The sequence below is a fragment of the Enhydra lutris genome, unplaced genomic scaffold (assembly GCF_002288905.1).
Source record: "Enhydra lutris kenyoni isolate GAN:26980312 unplaced genomic scaffold, ASM228890v2 scaffoldscaffold20, whole genome shotgun sequence".
Classification (NCBI taxonomy): Eukaryota; Metazoa; Chordata; class Mammalia; order Carnivora; family Mustelidae; genus Enhydra; species Enhydra lutris.
The window spans coordinates 19422108-19435616 of record NW_019154104.1 but is presented as its reverse complement, the minus strand read 5'-3'; the positions used below and the strand labels follow the sequence as shown (position 1 = coordinate 19435616).

The 13509-nt window shown below is 49.2% G+C and overlaps 1 protein-coding gene across 1 annotated transcript in view; it reads right to left on the bottom strand.

Annotated features, from left to right (window-relative positions):
* Nucleotides 1-13509, bottom strand: part of LOC111148756 (latent transforming growth factor beta binding protein 2) — a 101393-nt gene that overhangs the window by 52754 nt on the left and 35130 nt on the right. The gene's annotated exons all lie outside the window — the stretch shown is intronic.

The following is a 13509-nucleotide window of genomic DNA, read 5'->3' as shown; positions in this document are numbered from 1 at the left end:
CATTCACAGATTGATCCGTGGGCGTGGCCTGGACTATCCCACTCATTTCTTTTCATCGTAAAAATAATATAACAATATTCAAAGAGAAAAAAACCTCCTTCGTCATCCCCCTGCCCCCACGGAGCGAACACTCTGCACGTTTTGCTCACATACATGTCCTTACCCTATTGTCATCCCCTGGAGACACAGCTTAAATCCTGATTTTTCACTTAACATTAGATCATACTTCATGCAACCCCAGTTTTCATATTTATCATCTCAATTCAGATGAGAGTCTGTCTGAAGACAAATCACAATTTATTCAGACATTTGCCTGTTACATAGATTGTTTTAAATTTTTAACTGCAGACATACTTATGTTCACATAAGTATGGCTTTTCTTCCTTCTGTGAAAATATTCCTTTAGTAAAGGGGGGATTCACTATATTATTTTGTATTTTTGAAAAATACTTAAAATACACATTTAAAGAGGATTATTCTTTTAGAATGAATTCTACAGACTAGAATGACCATATTGAAGGGTGTAAGGAAAAGGTAGGTTATAAACATTTATGGCTCTAGGTACACAATGGTGCACTGTTTTTTGAAAGGTTGTATCAAAATGTATAAATGTACCACTCAGAGCGCAACCTCAACATCCTAATGTATTAACAAATTTTTTATACTTCTCTAGTTGAATAAGTATAAAATGGTACTTCACTGTTGCCTTTTCTCTCCTTTCTTTATTACTTCTGAGCTGAAATGGTCTTCATGTATCTATTTACCACTTTGGAAACTTTCTGCTCACATCCTTTGGTATCTTTTTTTTAAGTTTTTATTTACTTGTTTGACAGAGATCACAAGTAGGCAGAGAGGTGGGGGGGGAGGGGGGAAGCCAGCTTCCTGCTGAGCAGAAAGCCCAAAGCGGGGCTCGATCCCAGGACCCTGAGATCATGACCTGAGCCGAAGGTAGAGGCTTAACCCACTGAGTCACCCAGGCGCCCCCATCCTTTGATATCAACTGTTTGAAATGTCTCATGAATTTGAATGCGTTATTCGTGGGCTTATCATCAGGCCATTCTGCAAGGCCGCCTCCATGGTCAATATCCTGTCATTTCACAGTGTACACGGACCACTGTATATGATGGCATCTGCACTGCGGCGAGTGGGAGCGCATTGTGGACCATGAAGCTGAGGGAGCAGTTCCTGGCCCAAGGTTAGATAACCAGTAAATCAGGGTCCTGCGATTCCAACCCAGAGCATCCTGACTCCTGTGCCCCCTAACGGAGCAGCCCAGCCTACGACAGAAGCTCAGCCTAGGAGTATCCACTCAGGTCTGGGGGCTGCTCCTTCCCCCAGTAGGTCCCTCCTTCTCTCAGTAGGTCCCAACCCCAGCCTCTCCACTGGATTCCTTGCCCAAGTGGGATAAGGTGTGGGACCCTCTCCGTCTGCTGTCTCTACTCCAGCTCTGTTGACCCTGGTGCCTAGGCCAGGAACAAGCTTCCTCTTATCCTTTCCTGGCAGAAGCCAAATCAGGAGAGATATCAGTGGTGGGTACCCCAGTACGTCCCTAGGCAATCTTTAGCCCTCCCTGAGGCCCCTTTACTCAGAGCTTGGCTCCCACAGGCTTTTTTTTTTTTTTTTTAAGATTTTATTTATTATTTGACAGAGATGGAGAGAACACTAGCAAGGGGAGCAGCAGGCAGAGGAGAGGGAGAAGCAGGCTCCCCGCTGAGCAAGGAGCCTGACACGGGACTTAGTCTCAGGACCCTGGGATCATGACCTGAGCCACCCAGGGGCCCCTCCCATAGGCTTTAATGCTGCTTTTCTTTCCAGGGCCACCAGCAGCAAATCCTTACCCTGATAGGCCCCAACCACGCCTCACCCTGCTTCCTGAGTTTGGGGTCTGGAGTGGGAGAGAGGGCCTATCAGCCATTTGAGAAGTTCTGGGAGCTGTAATGGGCCAGAATTGAGAGCCCAAACCTCAGGCACCTGCTCATTTCCAGGAAAAGATCAGCACAACCAGCTGCAGCAGAAAACAAAGTCCTTTCCAGAGCTTCCCAGTGTGCCCGAGAGCGGGGGTTTGGGGGGAAACTGGTGGGTGGTGAGAGACCCCTCCTGCTGGCACCAGGCTGGGGCCATGGCTCAGCTTAGTGCCAGCACCGCAAAGCACCCTAGAAAGATGAAGAGAGTAGCTCATGTTCTGCCCAGTTCTGCACTTTTTTGAACTTGACCAACGAAGAGCTCCCCAAATGGGTCAAGATGGAAATTCAAAGGCTTCTTTCTTGGTAGTTTGTTGTCATTGTGGTCACTGCTGTCACTTGTTCCTCTAACGGAACTCAGTGCTGATGACCCCAAGATTCCCGAGTTTAAATCCTAAGTCCAGTGGTTAATGTTGCAGGGAAGAAAATAGCCACCGCCAACAAAGAAACTCCTATGTTCCCTAGTTGTAGGGACCTGGCTGTACCGACCCGAGGGAACAGGATTAGGCCGGGTAAATGTCAGTTCGTCCTCTTCTAGCAGGATGGCCTGAGCAAGTCATGGAGCTCCTCTGAGCTTCAGAATCCTATTAGTAAAAGTGGGAAGAGCGACGCCACGTCATGGGGCCGGAGCGAGGACTAAAAGAAAGAGCGAGGACATGTGATTACTTTGCAAATGTAAGTAAATAGTCGTAAGTTGAAAAATATGCCAGAATTTTAAAACCACATGAATGACAACAAAAGAAGTGCTAGATGCAATTCAGACAAGCCACTGAAAATTCTTCTTCATCTAAGGGGAACGAAAGATTCCCCAAAACACTTTGTTATACTGTCCAAGCATCCTTGTATGTAAAAGGCCCAGTGCTCAATCTGGTGTCCACACATTTTTAACAACAGGAGCCTCCTGAATCCAATCCACTGTCATCTACAGCTGGGATGGGGATTTGAGGTTCAATGACAGAAATCAAAAGTTCTGCCTTGTCCGAAAGGCTCACAGCCGAGTAAAGGAGGAAGCCCCAGTTCTTTGAGAGTTTCTACCTCTTCTACCAAAATTACCCTGTAAGGCAACCCCCATCTCCCTTCAAAGCTCCAGCTCAGTCCTTAGAGTTGGGTGGGGAGGCCCCCAATGCGAGGAGGGGGTCTCTAGCTGGTTGCCTGTGCCATCAGCACCTAGAAGGTCATAGGCAGCTGGGATGGGTGCAGATTGCAAACTGTGGAGTTTGTAAGCCCCGTAGTCTGGCTTTGTGCTATCTTTGCACTCATTTCCCTTAAGTGATTCACAAGCCTTTAGCAAAAGCCCAGTTGCCTGCACATCCTAGTCTCAGGTGAGGGGAACATCAAGGAAAGGGTGTGGCGCCATGTTGGGCCCAGGGTGGTCTAAAGAAGCAGTGCCCCCTTCAGGACAAGAGTGCTGACAACAGAGCAAGCAAGACCTTCATGGAGAAGGCGATTTTCTTGGACCACAGCCCCCCACAGGAGACGTTCCGTCTACTCAGCCTTGGAAGAGCTGCTTCGGTTTCATCAACGATAGTGGTTCTTGGACGTTCCTGGCACAAGAAGAGAATTTGCTATCTCTCTGGGATTGTTCCAGGCAAGTCCTGGCAAAGCAGCCATGACGGACCAGAACAGCTGTCTCTAGACATTAGGATCACGTGGATCAGGAAAATTTTGAAACATATGTAGGGGAACAACAAAAAGTTGCCAATTTTTTGTTTAGGTAAGTAAGAAATTCACACACACAAACACACACACAACTACCACTTATTACACCCATAATTCCATGGAAGAAAAGACGTTTCAATGCCCAAAAGAAACATTTGAACAAGCCTAACGTCATGGAAACCTTACCACATTGACTTTATTTTCTTCATTTCTTCATGGACCAATGAAAAAAATTCATGACAGGCTGGCACCAAACCAAGAGGAAAACCACTGATCTACAATCTGCTCTCATCTGAGGGTTTTGGGGGCTCTTTTGACCAATTTGGAAGAGAAAAACAAACAAACAAACAACAAACTTCCTGTCCCTGCTGGCTGGGATCTTCGGACCCAAGTGAAAACTGCCCAGACAGTGCATACCCACAAGGATGTCACTCAGTTCCTTGTGCTGTGCCCACATTCTGCCATCCTGAAAATATATTTAACACTTTGGTTTTCAAAAGCAACTGGGGAGACAAGTGGATGAGAGGCACCCTGCCCTCCACCCTGTCCAAGTGCCCTCTGGGCCTGAAGGGTCCATGCCATCTACTTTACAAATTGGTCTTCCAAATACTGTTTTGTTTGTAAAGGCTTTTGCTGCTAAAAGAAAGTTTAAAAGCCTCACTGCATGGTGCATAGAGTAATTAGAGCTACCGTCTATTGAGGACGGAGCCAGATACTTTTTTTATCTTTTATTTGTATAGATTTTATTTATTTGAGAGAAAGAGAGAGTGAATGAGTGAGAGAGCACGTGAGCAGGCAGCGGGGAGGACCAGAGGGAGAGGAAGAGTAGCAGACACCCGCTGAGCAGGGAACCCCATGCGGGCTTGATCCCAGGACCCTGGGATCATGACATAAGTCAAAGACAGATGCCTAACCGACTGAGCCACCCAGGTGCCCCAAGCCAGATGCTTTAAATGCATCATCTTAACCACAGTATTTTATTGCATAGTGCAAGTAAGTTGCAGAATAACATGGACAGTATGCTTCCAGATTTGTGTCTTAAGAGAAACTTCTCTTTCCCCCTATAGATATTTATACAGGCACAGGAAAGATCTGGAAGGATCTGTAAACAGTGGCTGCCCCTGTTTCTACATTTTTGGAATTTTTTTCAGTAAAACATTTTTACAGTAAACACGTGTCATTTCATAATAAAAATAAATCTCTATTTTTCCACAGCAGCTCCATTTTATAGATGAGGAAAATGAGGTTCAGGAAAAGCATGCTAAATGTGTACAAATAACTTGGACCCAAAGTGGACCATGACGGCTAACAGAGCTACAGGAATTCAGATGTCAGAAAGACCACGGCATCTGAGCTAGGGCTTAAGAGAGGGGTAGGATTTTCATAGTCCAAAATGAAGAGGAAGACATTCCAGCTAAGAAAAATATTATAAGACTGGGGCGCCTGGGTGGCTCAGTGGGTTAAAGCCTCTGCCTTCCGCTCAGGTCATGATCCCAGGGTCCTGGGATGGAGCCCCGCATTGCGCTCTCTGCTCAGCAGGGAGCCTACTTCCTCCTCTCTCTCTGCCTGCCTCTCTGCCTACTTGTGATCTCCATCTGTCAAATAAATAAATAAAATCTTTAAAAAAAAAAAAGGAAAATATTATAAGACAACCCCTGGAAGGGGGAAGCACAGGCCTTTTTCACAGGAAAATAAATACAAATGTTTCCTAAGCACATGAAAATATGCTTATTCTTTTTTTTAAAAGACTTTATTTATTTACTTATTTTAGAGAGCGAGAGAGAGCAAAAGAGAGTGTGAGCAGGGGGAGAAGCAAAGGGGAAGGGGAGGGAGGGAGAAAGAATCTCAAGTGGGCTCCCTACTGATCACCAAGCCTAAAGCCAGGCTTGATCTCAGGACGCTGAGATCATGACCTGAGTGGAAACCAAGAATGAGGTGCCCAACTGACTGAGCCACCCAGGCGCCCTGAAGATATGCTCATTCTGAGATGTGCACATGAAAACTACTCTGAGATAGTATTTTTAATCCATTAGATTAGCAAAAATTCAAAAGTTTAATAATAGACTAATCTGGAGAGATTGTACTGAAACAGGCGCTCTCAAATGTTGCTGCAGGTACCTGAACTGATACAGCCCTTAGGAGAGCAATTTGGCAATGTCTCGCCCCACTGAGTGCATTGATGCTTTGCTCTGACAGTTCTAGCTCCCAGATGTTGCTGCAGACAAAGCTGCCATGTAGGCAACTGTGGCCACCCTGCCCCGGTCCCCTTTGTAGCTGGTGCGCTTCCCACCGGCTGCATCGGAGTCTTGCTCTAGGGGATTGAGGGCGACCACCTGACAAGCCCCGCCCATCACCAATGCCTGAGGAGACAAGACCTTCCCAAGCCTGGCCCCTTGCCTGGTGGGGGCGGGGGGTGGGGGGACACAATTCTGCAAGCTCCATCCTCAGTCAGGCCTTGGCTTGATTTCTTTGGGACCAATCCTTGCTACGCTCTTTCCACTTTCCCATTCTGCTTCCCTTCCTTGTCAATCCCCCAATAAATCACACACCGGAAGCCGTCCCAGCTCCACCTCTAGGGGAGTCTGACCTAAAACACTTGGGAATGTCCAAAATGATGGATGAACAAGATTATTCATAGCAACACTATTCTGTAGTAGCAAAATATTTTGTAAGGAATAGAAACAAGATAAATGTCCTCCAGTAGGAGATTGGTTAAACAAACTAGGATATATGCACAGGATGGAGTCATACGCCCTTGAAACCAAGAGAAGCGGCTTCTTTACATCTACAGAAAAGCTCTCCAAGACATACTGAAAAGTGGAAAAACAGCCCAGATCTGCTCCACCAACCATTTTTATACGGATGGTGAACTAACAATTTTTTTTTTTTTAAATATATTGGAAGGGTTGAAAAAAGTCAAAAGAAGAATATATTTCATGACATGGTAAAGTGATAGGAAATTCAAGTTTAAGTTTCCACAAATAAAGTTGAGTTGGGACAGAGCCACGCTCATTGACTGTGGTCACTTTTGCTCTAAAGAGCAGAGCTGAGAGGTTGTAGAACGGTATGTCATTCAAAGCCTGAAATATTTACTATCTAGCTTTTTATGGAGAAGTTTGATGACTCCTGGTGTGGAGTACATAAACTTTTGTGTAAACGTAGAGAAAATAAGCACATGCGTTGCATTTATTTGCATCTTTATAAAGCAACCTAGGAAGGCTACCTTGGAAATTAATAACAGCAGTTACCTATCTACGTGGGGTGCCAGGGAGCGGGAAGAGGGCACATGGGGAATAAATTCATGCCACAATTTAATGAATGCTCGCTCTGCGCTAGCCTCCATGCCAGTAATACGCACTGCCCACAACCTCTCATGTAGGTCTCTCGTAACTCCAAGAGTTACTCATTATTCCATTTCATAGCCAAGAAATCAAGAGTAGCAAATTTCTATCCCTTCCTGAAGGTTATATGACTCTCAAGAGCAGAAGCTAGGTTACCAAACCAGGTTAAGTTAATCTTAGAGCTACCCCACCATTTGTTATTGCTGTGTCACCATTTTACAGATGAGAACACTGAGATATTTGGGGGAACTGAAGAAGAACAGGCTCCAGGCCATAGGGTAGACAGCATGACATCTCAGAGACTCTTGAGAAGCCCACCTTCTTGCACTCATTCAAGAAGAACTTACTCAGTGCCTGCCACATTCCAGGCACCATGGTCCAAGGATGGCAAAGACCCTCTGCCCCTCTCTGCTCTGGTGGGGGCCTGAGCAAAGGGTCCAGCCTCCCAGCAAAGATGTGGGGGTACAGGAGGAACTGCGTATCAGCCTTGAGTTGTTCATGGTCTTCAAGCAGATGTAGGACATGATGAACTGGGCCTTTTCAAGTGGTTATTACTCAGGTGAATGATGACCCAGGAGGAGACAGACCAGAGATGGGCAGGCTGGAGGCCGGCTGGAAGGCTTTGGCTGTGATCTAGGCTAGCAGGGACCAAGGCTGGGACCAAGAAGAAAGTCTGGATTCAGGGGATGGTTAGGTCATGGGATATTCCCAGTTGTGGCTAGACCAGTGGGTGGAGGGAGCTCCAGGGGCCAAGATCTCAAGTGGGAGACCCAAGAAGTGGCTCAGTTTTGGACACAACGAGGGTTGTGTGCCTCAAGATGGAGCTCTACATGGAAGCAGCCAGGAGGCAGCACTGGGGGGAGACACAGGGCACATTCGGGAGCGCTGTAAGGACAGAGGTCACAGAGCTAGGAGGGAGGGAATGACAGCACTCAGGGCAAAAAGGCAGAACAAACCAGGCTTCAGAGCTCCTTGCTGGGCTGAGGCACTGATTCTGCTAACACTTCCCAATTTCAGGAGCGCAAATGTGTTAATGAATAGACTGGTCTCCGTTCTAGGTTTTGTTCCCATAAATTTGTCCCAGCCTTTGGCACCTGTTCCCCCTTGTCTGCTAGCACAGGATAAAACAAATGAAAAAGGAGTCAATGCATATGAACGGAAAATGTGGCAGTGGCCCCTCTCACTTCCCTTGACAGCATGTCCTTCTCACGGCTGCGTGTGGGTGTGCCTATAGCTGGCTTTTATTTTGAACACACAGATGATCGTCATAGTTTCTGCTAATTAAGCCGTTCTCAGCTCTAATCATGGATTAATTACATTGATGGCATTGCTTATGATTTCTAGGCACCCTGACCTCTACACACTTGGAGAAACAGAGGAGTGAGGAGAGAGTAAGCAAGGTTGGGGGGGGGGTCCTGGGGAGCACTGACACCTGAGGGCAGACAGAGGAAGAGGCTGTGAAGGCATCAGAGAGGGAGCAGCCAGACAGGTGGGAGGGGAACAGGGAGAGAGCACGGACAGCCAGGAGGGCCTTCCCAGAATGCCATCTCCGCTTCTGGCCCTCATCTGACTGTAGGCCCCCCTAATGGCAGGTGCCCAGGCTCTAGCACCCCAGGTGGCCCAGGCTCCCCTGAGGATCTGGATGCCGGCAAGGCAAGGGAAGCCCTCGCAGAGCTCTCTTTCTGCTCCTTCTCTCCTCAGGCCCAAGTCAAGGTCAGCCAGCCCCTGTGCCAAACAAACCCTCAGGGACCCAATGTAGTGTCGCCAGACCTCCTGCTCCAGGCCCTGCCACAAACCTGCCCGGCCTCAGCTGAGGGAAACGGGACACCGGGCCGGGGTGGATCAGGAGGAGGGGACCCCGTGGCCATCAGTAGGAGCCAGGAGCCCACTGATCTAGGCGATGCACAGCTCGCGGACTGAGCAGGTGAGATGCAGGCTGGCTAAGACTTAGCAGCTATCACTTTCTGGTGTCTGGGTACCAGATGTGCCAGGCTGGTGGGCTCTCCGATGATACTGCGAGGAGGGGAGGGCTTGAGCAATAAAGATGGATATGTATTGAGTGCTCATTCTTCACTGTGTATTTTTAAAATTTTTAATAGATTTTTGTGTGTATGAGAGAGAATGAGCAGTGGGGAGGGGCAGAGGGAGAGGGAGAAGCAGACTCTCCGCTGAGCAAGGAACCCGATGGGGGACTCCATCCCAGGACCCTGGGATCGTGACCTGAGCAGAAGGCAGATGCTTAACTGACTGAGCCACCCAAGCACTCTGTGCTGTGAATTCATTGTTATGTTTGCCTTATGTTATCTAATTTTCATAATCACGTTAGGGGCTAGGTATTATTTTTAGCCTCATGTTTCAGAAGAGGAAATTGAGGCACAGAGAAGTTAAGGAACTTGTCCAAGATCATTCATCTAGAGTCACTCTGTCCAACAGAACTTTCCGTGGGGGTGGAAATGCTGCATGGTCTGCACTATTCTGTACATAACTACCAGCCACTGGTGGCTTCTGAACACGTGGAAATGTGTCTAGTGAGGCTGAGTTTTACATTAAATCAAATTTAAATAGCCCCATATGGCTGGTGATTACCATATCGGACCGTGCAGTATAAAAAATGGAGGGGTCAGCACTGGAACCCCAAAAGTCTATCTTGGCCTGTGACTATGTGGATAGAGTTCCCCTGGCTAGCCTCACCGTGCTCTCTGTCCCTTGAAGGCTTCGCTCCTACCCCGGGCAGGAGGGTACCCCGACAGTCCTCACCGGGATCAGCGCCATCCTAAACCCTGCTCTCTGGCCCCAGACTGCAGCATCTGTCTTCAGATGTGAGGAGAGGTGCGGCAGGAAAGAGACTGACTGGGTTGCAGAGGACAGACCGAGGACCATGCCACAGGGGAGCTGCTTTCTGCACAGTGTGAGGAGAGACGTTTAGAGAGCCAGAGTTGACCAGCGACAGGATGACCCCTGAAGAGGCAGGTGCTCTGTGTGCCTGGATAGGGGAGCTGTGCTCCTGAGTGCCAGAGAGGAAGCCGGGGGCTTCTGGGCTCACAGCAAGCTCAGCGGGCAGGTTCTGGGGGGACCCAGCCCTGCCCCTCACTGCCTAGTACACTGATTTGGTGCTGATGACATGTCTGAGAGCTGGCTGTCCTGAGACCTCTTCTGTCGTTCACCCTGCTGTGCCCACCCTGCTGTGCCCAACCCCTGGGACCCCAGTGGTCAGCGGCGTCCCCAACCCAGCCCCACTTCAGCCACCTGTGAGTCCCGTCCTCCTGCTCCGAGGTCTGCTTCTAGCTCTTTCTGTGCCCATAGCCCGGTCTGAGAGAGCTGGAGATCTGGGACACAGACCCCAGGGGATGCCTCTGCCAGGCAGGGGCAGGGGGTGGGAAGGGGGCAGAATCCTGGTGGGGAGGAGTCTGCCCTCCCCAGTCTCTGCCTGCTCTGCTCTGTCAGCTGGCTCAGGAGGAAACACAGCCTCCTGTTTCCTTGCAGGTTGGCGGGAGTTGTGCACGTCCGAGGGAATGTCTGTGAGGCACAAGCCTGGCCTGGGGCCAGACCCCCACCTCCAGACCCCCACCTCCAGACCCCCACCTCTAGACCCCCGCCTCCAGACTCCCGCCTCCAGACCCCTGCCTCTAGACCCCCGCCTCTAGTCCCCCGCCTCTAGAGAAGTAGCAGTTGCTGTCTCAGTCTCCCAAGGGCCCAGACAGCCTGCTAGGCCTCCTCACTTTCCTCCACCCTCTGGATCCCTCATGACCTCATGTTGACAAACCATTTTCCACTGAGCAGCCTGCCTTGTAGGCTGTCAGGCTGCCAAACCCTGCCCCTTGAGACTCTGCAGTGCCTTTTTTTTCTCTCCTGGCTGGGCACCGGAGCTGGGCAGGGGAGCCAGAGTGGACTACCCAGGGCCCTGGAATTGCCCCCTCTTTTCTACCTAGCTTGCGCAAGTGTCAAACTTCTGGGGTCATCACCCTTCCCCCCCAGCAAAGGAAAGGACCCCTCCAAGAACTTCTCTGTCTCCCTTTGGGCCCAGCAGACCACCCACAGGCTACAGCTCGGCCAGGACCACAGATTCCCCTCAGAGAGGAAGGCAAGAGATCGCATCTTGTATTATCTTTGTATTCTTCATAGAGTCATCAGAGTGCTGGGCACACAGCTACCATCCCCACCTAGTTATCACCATGGACCTTCAACTGCACAGTGGCCTCTTCGGGCCCTCTGTCCTCACTGGAGCTCTCTCTCCAACCCTGGCTGGGCCCTGTCCTGCAGCACCTGGGGCCAGCAGGCAGTCAGAAACCTTTGACTCCAACCTCCCCTACAAAGACTTGTCAGTTCCTGGGGAACCTCGATGTCATGAATTCATCATTCACCTACTTCCAAGGTACATGTATGAGTATTTTGTAAGGTGCATAGTTCCACATGGGCACTGTAGGAAAGACATCATGCTCCGTCCAAACGCGGAGGCAGAGGGTGGGAAAGGGCCTTCCCTTGGTGCCTTCGTGTGAACTAGAAAAGGGCCCCTCTAGGTGTCCAGTTTGCATAAGCAGTCCCATTTCTTTCATGGTGCCAAAGCTGGCTGAGAACATGGGCTAGAATTTAGATGCATTTGTAACCTGACCAACATCTTTGTACAGGACACAACACATACACCCGTATCCAGCAGCCCTGGGATGAGACCCTGAACGTGGGTGATTCATGACCATCCAAGAGCAGAAAGGCAGCAGGCACCAGGAGTCTCATAGCTGGAGGCATAGGGAAGGCTTTCTAGTGGTTGTGTGATATGAGCTAGAGAAAGGGGTCAGGAGGGCAGAGTCCACCCAAGACAGAGAGAACCCTGAGCTTATGGGGAAACATTCCGTCATGCGCCACTGTTGTTCAAGGAGAAGGCTTGTCTGGTTAAAGATAAAACAGAAGGGGCCAAAGATGACAGAAAATAAGAGCAAATAGCTCTAGAGTGCTTGTAACATCCAGGCCTGGTTCTCAGCACTTTCCGTACATTAACCAATTTAACCATCTTTAAAATTAGGAAGTCATTATTATTATTATTATTATTCCCATTTTACTGATGAGGCACAGAGAAGCTAGGTAACTAGTCTAAGGTCACACAGCAATGACTAACAGAGCTGGGAATCAAACACAGCCTATAGATATTCTGGTTCCAGAGCCTGTGCTCTAAACCTCTACGCTATCACGGCAGCTTGAGAACTATGTCTTGGCACCGAGCAACGGAGCCAAGAGTCCCTAAGTTACCCTGCGTATCTCATGTGCAAAGCCCATCTCACCCTTTCTGCTCTCCCTGGAGCTGCTACAGAGGGTTGTAAGCAACTGCTCTGGGAGATTAGAGGAGGAGGAGGGCCTGGAGGTGACGCAGGGAAAGGAAAGAGCTTTAAGCTGAGGGGATTGAGCTAGGACCATCTCCCACAGCCACGAAGAGCCTGGGGGATGGGCATTTCACCACCATCAAATTGGCATGATACTCCCACCTCCGGAACCCCTGAGTTCCCAGCTCATGGCCTGTGGGGCCGCTTTGTGCTCCATAACACACCCCCATGCACAGAGCTTAGCAGGCTTGTCTCATCAGACAGCAGATACAGGCCTGTGATGTCAGATGAGTTTATCCCACTTTTGGACCTGCCCAGAGAGACCCACTGTGTGTGTGGAGGGGGAGCTAGGTCAAGGATATACTCCTCAGGGGCAGGCCAAAGTTCTGGCAACCTGCAGCCAGCCAGCTCTTCCAGGGGCTGAAATTGACCCCAGGACCATAAACAAAAGGTTTCTATGAGAAGGAGGAGCCCAGTCTGACGAGTCTTCATCAGACATCTACTAGGCATTTCATTTTTAAAAAATTTTTTGCTAGACTCTTTATGTTTGATACCTAACATGATTAGCACAACCACCTTAGGACGTAGGTATGACCAACCTCCCATTTTAGAGAAGAGAAATCTGAAGCACAGAGAGGTTATCACTCTGGCCAGAATCAGCACCAGGAGGGGGAATCTCAAGGCCTGAGCTCCCCTTGCCTTTGACGGATGGTGCTGCTCACCCTTGCCCAGAACAAAAAATCTCACTAGGACCAGAAGCACCTTCATGTGGTCTGGGCAACCTCTCAGAGTTTCTAGGTATTGCTGCTGCTTTTCTGATGTAAACAAAAGGCCCCAGTAACCCAGAGTCCAGGGACAAATGAGAGTGGCTGCCATTCATAGAATGTTGCCAGATGCATTTGGAAATATTAGTAAATTCTCCTGACAATTCTATAAGGAAGTGACAGACATCCCCATCTTTTTTTTTTTTTTTTTTTTTTTTTAAAGATTTTTTTTATTTATTTGTCAGAGAGAGAGAGGGAGAGAGAGCAAGCACAGGCAGACAGAATGGCAGGCAGAGGCAGAGGGAGAAGCAGGCTCCCTGATGAGCAAGGAGCCCGATGCGGGACTCGATCCCAGGACGCTGGGATCATGACCTGAGCCGAAGGCAGCTGCTTAACCAACTGAGCCACCCAGGCGTCCCCAGACATCCCCATCTTACAGATGAGAACACTGAGGCCTGTCGGGTTCAATGAC